Below are 8,197 nucleotides of genomic sequence, written 5' to 3'. Positions count from 1 at the left end.
TTAGACTTTGGGGTATACTGGTTGGAGGTCAAATGACCACAATATGCAGTCTGACTTTAGTCCATACTTATCCTGCATAAAGAACCTGGTATGAATTTGCTTGTTTCAGATCATGGACTCTTCAGGTGATAAGGGTAAATGCCTTGGAGCTTGCATTTTCAAAAACAAGTCAACAATGGCAATTCCACGGTTGACCAGCTTGAACATTTACTGCAAGTTCTACCAACCGAGAACCCCTGTTTTAATGTGAAAGTTTGTCAGAAGTGTACAAGGGTATTTTCCATAGCACGCAGAGAGTTAGCTGAGAACCTTTAGGGCTCGTTCAGCCATATGCGGTGCAGAAAACAAGCGTTTACCATGCGGTATGGTGCAGGCACAGTTTTAAAAGTCGCACCTGCTGTACTTTTTGCACATTATAGCGAATAGGCCGTCAAAAACAGAACACGCAAAAACATAGGCATACCGGTTTAACTGGTCATTAGGGCCCATTCAGATGTATGCATGATAGCAACACATTAGCTGCTTATCCAGAGCAATGTTTGTCAAGCGGGGTGCCATTTGGGCTCTTTCTGGGTGCCGCAAGGACCCAGTTTGCCCTGGATCAGAGTCATGAGTTGACATGGTGCAGGCAGGGTGGCCACCAGCATCATAACAACCAATGACACCTAGGGCAGTATATAGGGCATCATTTGCTGCTATGTTGTTGGTGGCTGGCCCACTGGTACCCACTCATGATGTTTATCCAGGGCAGATGTCATGCATGACCACCCCCAACATTCAGAAAAAGATGGAAGTCTGGTTCCTCTAACTCCCACCCTCTAAAGAGCTGCTGGAGCCAAAGGTAAGGGTTCTGATGTTAAGAGGGGATTGGTTGATTAGGGTACTGTGATGGGGGAGTCTCTGATTTCGGGGGGCTCTATGATAGGGGAGTTTGATGTGATGAGAAGACTCGGTGACGGGGGGGCAGTGCCGGGACAAGGTCATCCAGAGCCCAGGAGGAATATGCCAAATTGCGCCCCCCCCCCCCCAAGATGTAGAGAGCATTATGTATCCCCCCCCCTAAAAAAAAAATGAATGCTAATCTGCATGATTAGCTCAAATCCTCTCATTCCACATATGCTCCCAGCACAATTACATCCCCCTCAAAAAAAATTCCCCTTCCTAGCACAAATCCTCTACCCCTCAAATTTCCCCTCCGGAAACAAAACCTCTACCCTCCACTTCAAATCCCCCCTCCTAGCACAAATTACCCTCCCCAATCCCCTATCCTACCAGAACCCCCCCCCCCCCCAATTTCCCCTCTGCTACAAATGCCCCCCAATAATCCTTATAACCCTTACTAGTACAAATCCCCCTAACAAAAAAAAGTCCCTTCCTAGCACAAATCCCCCCCCCGACCATATTACCTTTTATAGCACAAATCCCCCACCCTAGCACAATTCTCCCATCTCCCCTCTCAACACAAATCGCCCAAATCACCACTCCTAGCACACCTCCCCAAGATTCCCCTCCTAGAACAATTCTTACCTTCTTCCGCTCCCCAAATTCCCCCATCCAACAGAAATCCCCTCCCTCTAATCTCCTTGTGGTGCCCCCAAACCTCACATGCTACAACAGTGCCCAGGGCAGCCGACCCTCCTGCCCACCCCTTGTCTGAGTACTGATGGGGGGAAACTGTTGTGATGGGAGGACTTTGACGTAAAGTGGGAACTTATATGTATAGTGAGTAGTCTGATGTGATAGGGGGACCTATACATGATGGCGGGAGGGGCGGCTCTGGCATGATAGGGGGGCCTCTGCTATAAAGGGGAGCTTTTGATGTAAACTTAATTTCATCATTCAGTTTGATATTTCCTCCCATTCTCAGGTTTCCCATGGATAAGTAACATTTACATTTTCTTCTGTTTTAGGTTGGGGTGCCTCTGGATTTTGCATACTTCTAGGGTTGTGCAACTGAAAAAGGGCTGAGAAACACGGTCTACCTTGCACTACAACTGAGGCTCATAAATTTTGAGAAGCTAACCCCCTCCCCCAGCACTCAAGGTACCAGAACGTTTTCACCTGCAACTGGTCCAGGCATGCAAAACCATACATAACCAAAAAAAAAAACAGCGCCCATCAAATATAAGCTTACATATGAAGGGCCTCTAAAAGTTTTAAGCCTTGTAGAAATGTACTAAGTACACAACATGCAACCGGAGCATGGGTGCTAAATATTGCGTGTGTTAATGATCTACGGGTTGCATTACATTTAAAATGTAGTTACTTATTAATAGACAAGCAAGGAAGAGATTGTCACTTAAGTGCTACCTAAGTTGTCACATTGTCACACGGCATTAACAAGGAGTCGGGCCCCTTTACAATTAGTGACCGGTCAGTCTACAGGAGGGGGTGGGTGGAGTGCCTGGACTCAACATGCCAGCGATGGGAATGATGCTTGGCATTATACCTCTAATAATAGAATCAGACCTTCGTACGGATAACCCCCTCCTAGCCGGTAGCCAGCCTCTAATGCCGCACAGATATTATATTTATATAAGCAGGCTAATGGCTGCAGCTGTTCTCAGCAATGACCTTGGGATTCTGACAATAGCCAATGACAGCTGCCACCCCCATTTCCCCTGGCACCAGGGATGGGTAGAGTGCGCTCGTCGAAATTGATCTCGCAGCAAAATAAATGATCCTGCCTATGCCAAAATGACAAAACTTCCCTTCATTTTTTTTTTTTTTTATGCAAGATTACCTTAAAAAAAACTTTTGGGAAAATCTTCCTATATTGCTTTGTGAATTGTATTTTTTATTTTATATTATTTTATTGTGTATTTTATTGTTATTTGATGTTTATTTCAAAAAAAAAAAAATAGAATGCAAGAATGTGGTAGTTTTTATGGTTTCCTTTTTTATGTAGCCTATGGTTATTTAATGAAAACACAACTTCCAAGTATAAATTACACAAAAATTGAAAAACCATAAGGCTCCGTTCACATGTCAGCGTTTGGATCGCGGGCAGAACCGCCGCGGTTCCGTCCGCGATCCGGAGATTTATTGCAAATCGCGGGACGCCTAGCGTTGCCCGTTGATTTGCAATAGCCCCCCAAACGCCGAGCGATGTTGCCGCGATTTCCGCCTGCCGAATCGCGGCAACATCTCGCAAACAAAATCGCGGGACGCAATACGCTCCAAAGAAGCTCTTGTACTTCTTTGGAGCGTATTGCGTCCCGCGATTTTGTTTGCGCGATGTTGCCGCGATTCGGCAGGCGGAAATCGCGGCAACATCGCTCGGCGTTTGGGGGGCTATTGCAAACCAACGGGCAACGCTAGGCGTCCCGCGATTTGCAATAATCTCCGGATCGCGGGCGGAACCGCGGCGGTTCTGCCCGCGATCCAAACGCTGACATGTGAATGCAGCCTTAAGATTACTATAATAAATATTAAAAATATTATAAATGAATTGTAATAATTATTAAAAATATGATACACTGGGGTTGATTTACTAAAACTGGAGAGTGCAAAATCTGGTGCAGCTCTGCATGGTAACCAATCAGCTTCTAAGGCTGGCCATACATTATACAATTTGTACGATTTTACTTTAGAATTACCAAAACCATATAATATGAGATCATACCTAAATAATTTAAATTTGTATGCAATCAGGCTGGCCCTTTCACTACGTAGTTGAAGGTAAATCTAAAGATCTAAAGGAAATTGAACAAGAAAAGTTAATGTATGGCCAGCTTAACTTCAGCTTGTCCATTAAGCTTTGACCAATCAACTGGAAGATAATTGGTTTCTGTGCAGAGCTGCACCAGAGTTTGCACTCTCTAGTTTTAGTAAATCATCACTAATAATAATAAATAATATTTATAATGTGTACTAATATTAATACTAAAATTACTGATATTATTAATACTAAAATTAATACTAAATATTAATACTAAAATTAATACTAAAATTTATTTATTTATTTATTTTTTCCAAACAAAAATTTATTTTGCCTTTTTATTACTTGCTGTGAAAAAAAAAAATTCAAACTACAAAAAACCCACAAAAAATGTGTTGATGTGTATTTTTACACAATGTGCATTGTAACGCAGGTTATGTGAGTTGACTTGCATTACATAGAGCCCTTTTCACCTTTAAAAAGCACCTAATTTAGCCTAATGTAGCCTTCCCTGTTGACTTTAATGCATTTTGATGGAAGATGATGGAAGAGTAGAATTTTTTCAAAAGTTTTTGATTTTCAGCATAATTGTGGCAAAGCAAAACTAGTAATTTCAGCTCATCCCTACCTGGCATGCCTAGGGGCACAGCTTCCTTTGAAAAGCTTTCTAAATTATCCACTGCAGCCAGATTCCAGAAAGCTCCTAACATGTGCTGGGTGGGTCTGCCGCCTATAGCTGTGCTGTTAAATTTCCCCATTCACTTTATTTAATGTATCACAGATCTGATTCATATCTCCAAGTCAAGGTTGTTGGATGTAATTAATTTCCCAGTAATGACCCAATAATACATTGGGCTTGGGTGTGTTTGCTCACATGCATCATATACAGGGGATTCCCAGGTCACCAGACAAAGGCAATGGGGTGGACTGGTGGACTACCACAATACCGGGTGGATTGGTGCACTACCACAATACTGGGGTGGATTGGTGCACTACCACAATACCGGGGTGGACTGGTGCACTACCACAATATCGGGGTGGACTGGTGCACTACCACAATATCGGGGTGGACTGGTGCACTACCACAATACCGGGGTGGATTGGTGCACTACCACAATACCGGGGTGGATTGGTGCACTACCACAATACCAGGGTGAACTGGTGCACTACCACAATACCAGGGTGAACTGGTGCACTACCACAATACCGTGGTGGACTGGTGGACTGGTGCACTACCACAATACCGGGGTGAATTGGTGCACTACCACAATACCGGGGTGAACTGGTGCACTACTACAATACCGGGGTGGATTGGTGCACTACCACAATACCGGGGTGGATTGGTGCACTATAACAATGCCAGGGTGAACTGGTGCACTACCACAATACAGGGGTGGACTGGTGCACTACCACAATACCGGGGTGGACTGGTGCACTACCACAATACCGGGATGGACTGGTGCACTACCACAATACCGGGGTAGACTGGTGCACTACCACAATACCGGGGTGGACTGGTGCACTACCACAATACTGGGGTGGATTGGTGCACTACCACAATACCGGGGTGGATTGGTGCACTACCACAATGCCAGGGTGAACTGGTGCACTACCACAATACAGGGGTGGACTGGTGCACTACCACAATACAGGGGTGGACTGGTGCACTACCACAATACCGGGGTGGACTGGTGCACTACCACAATACCGGGATGGACTGGTGCACTACCACAATACCGGGGTAGACTGGTGCACTACCACAATACCGGGGTGGACTGGTGCACTACCACAATACCGGGGTGAACTGGTGCACTACCACAATACCGGGGTGGACTGGTGCACTACCACAATACCGGGGTGGATTGGTGCACTACCACAATACCGGGGTGGATTGGTGCACTACCACAATACCAGGGTGAACTGGTGCACTACCACAATACCAGGGTGGATTGGTGCACTACCACAATACCAGGGTGAACTGGTGCACTACCACAATACCGTGGTGGACTGGTGCAATACCACAATACTGGGGTGGATTGGTGCACTACCACAATACCGTGGTGGATTGGTGCACTACCACAATACCGTGGTGGATTGGTGCACTACCACAATACCATGGTGGACTGGTGCACTACCACAATACCGGGGTGGAACCACAATACCAGGGTGGATTGGTGCACTACCACAATACCGGGGTGGATTGGTGCACTACCACAATACCGGGGTGAACTGGTGCACTACCACAATACCGGGGAGGATTGGTGCACTACCACAATACCGTGGTGGATTGGTGCACTACCACAATACCGGGGTGGATTGGTGCACTACCACAATACCGGGTTGGACTGGTGCACTACCACAATACCGGGGGGGACTGGTGCACTACCACAATACCGGGGTGGACTGGTGCACTACCACAATATCGGGGTCGACTGGTGCACTACCACAATACCGGGGTGGACTGGTGCACTACCACAATACCGGGATGAAAAACTCAGCAGGTCAGCAGTAAACATTTTATTTTATTTATTTTAAATTTTTTTTTTATTTGAACTGAGTGTAGCTTCAGGGCCCCTTACAATTTCTGTGATCCTCAGCTTCACCCACATGAACGCACGATATTTGCACATTTATGTGTGTTGTGTTAGGGCAGCCCATACATTTTAAAAAGGCTTCCAGTGCATGACATCAGACCAAAATCCGCTCCTGCAGCATTTCTTTTAACACAGCACGCCATTTGCGTTGTAGTGCGCTGCAGGTCTCACTATTCTTGTGCATTGGGGTGCCATTCTAAATGAATACTACTGCAGCGCACTGAACAAAGTGGCATGCATTACTGTGTGCTGCAATACCATGCAGTAAAAACACGGTTTTTCCCTGCATTACCATACCACATAGTTCTGACGGAGTGGTATTATTCCCTCAGTGTTATTTTATTTGAACCCATAGAGCACAATAAAATAATCATTCCCCAATAAACTATTTGTTTAAAAAAAGTTTACAACTTCCAAAGCTGCTGGCTTCTGCTCTCTCATTGCTGCTGCCCTGAACTTTTGGTCTTCACAGGAAATAATTAACAGTGGACAGTGCAGTCTTCAGCTAGTCTGATAGCTTGAAGAAGGGAGGGGGAAGGAGATGGGAGGAGAAGGGGAGTGCTTTGCTACCCCAGGCTATGGGGCTGTGTGTATCTATTGATGTACACAGTGTAGGTAGTAGACCCAACTTTTGTTCCTGCTTGCAAGGATGACTCCATAGGATAGTGCAGGAGAAAGAAACCACCCTGAGCCTGGGTTCACATATATGCAAATTGGATGCATTTTAAACCACATCCAATTCGTATGACATGTGAATGTGACTGGCTCTCAATGAAGCCGGTTCACACATATCCGGGGTGGCCGTGATGCGGTTTCAAAAAGGATCCTGTGCATTTTGGACCTGGTTCAGGTGAGAATTCAGGCAAAAATTTGCACATGAACTAGTGAACAGGAATGCACCGTACCCCGGACTGCATACCGCAGCCGGACATATGTGAACCTGGCCTGAAACAGGAAACCTGGGGCTATGATCATGGCATCCACTACAACCGGAGAGCACAAAATCTGCTGCAGCTGTGCATGGTAGCCAATCTGCTTCTAACTTCAGCTTATTCAGTTAGGCTTTGACCAAAAAACCTGGAAGCTGATTGGTTTCTATGCAGAACTGCACCAGATTTTGCACTCTCCAGTTTTAGTAAATAAACCCCCCATAAAGCGGAGTTCCACCCAAAAGTGGAACTTCTGCTCATTTGCTTCCTCCCCCCCTCCGGTGCCACATTTGGCTCCTTTCAGGGGGAGGGGGGAACTGGTACCTGTTTTTGACAGGTACCTTTCCCCACTTCCAGGAGGAGTGCCGCGGCGTTGTCCCTCAGAAGTTTGGCCCCCTCCTCCTTCCCCCACTGCTGAGCCAATCCGAATGCACAGCTTGCTTCACTGCCGGGTTCCCTCACCGGCAATGACGGCGGCAGCACCCGACAGCCGATGGAAACATCGGCTGCGGTGCCGACACATTGCTGGACTCCAGGACGGGTAAGTGTCCTAATATAAAAAGTCAGCAGCTACGGTATGTGTAGCTGCTGACTTTTAATTTTTGGAGGGGGAGGGGGTGAGGCTGGAACACCGCTTTAAGTATATATATTAAAGATATATTAAAAATATTATACACTAATAATATTAAATAATAATTCTAATTGAAGCACTGTCGCTTTAGGGCTCGCTGTATGATGACTTGTTGGGCCTCCTCTGATTACCAGCACACAGTCACTTAGGGAACATTTCACACATCCCTCCTTACTCCTGATGGCTAGTTACACAATAAAAGTCCAGGGGTATTGTTTTTTTGTATTTATTTTGGAACTTGGATGGGAGAAGGGAATTGTGGGATACTCCAACTGTAACTATTCACAATGGATAAGGACACCTCTCACTTGGCCTCACTAGGTTGCTTGTGGAAGCAGCTGCACTGCCTAATCCATATTGCCACATGTATGGAAAGGGTTAA

This window comes from Pelophylax lessonae, assembly GCF_965119305.1.
Source record: "Pelophylax lessonae genome assembly, chromosome: 11".
NCBI lineage: Eukaryota > Metazoa > Chordata > Amphibia > Anura > Ranidae > Pelophylax > Pelophylax lessonae.
This window is presented reverse-complemented; position numbering follows the sequence as displayed.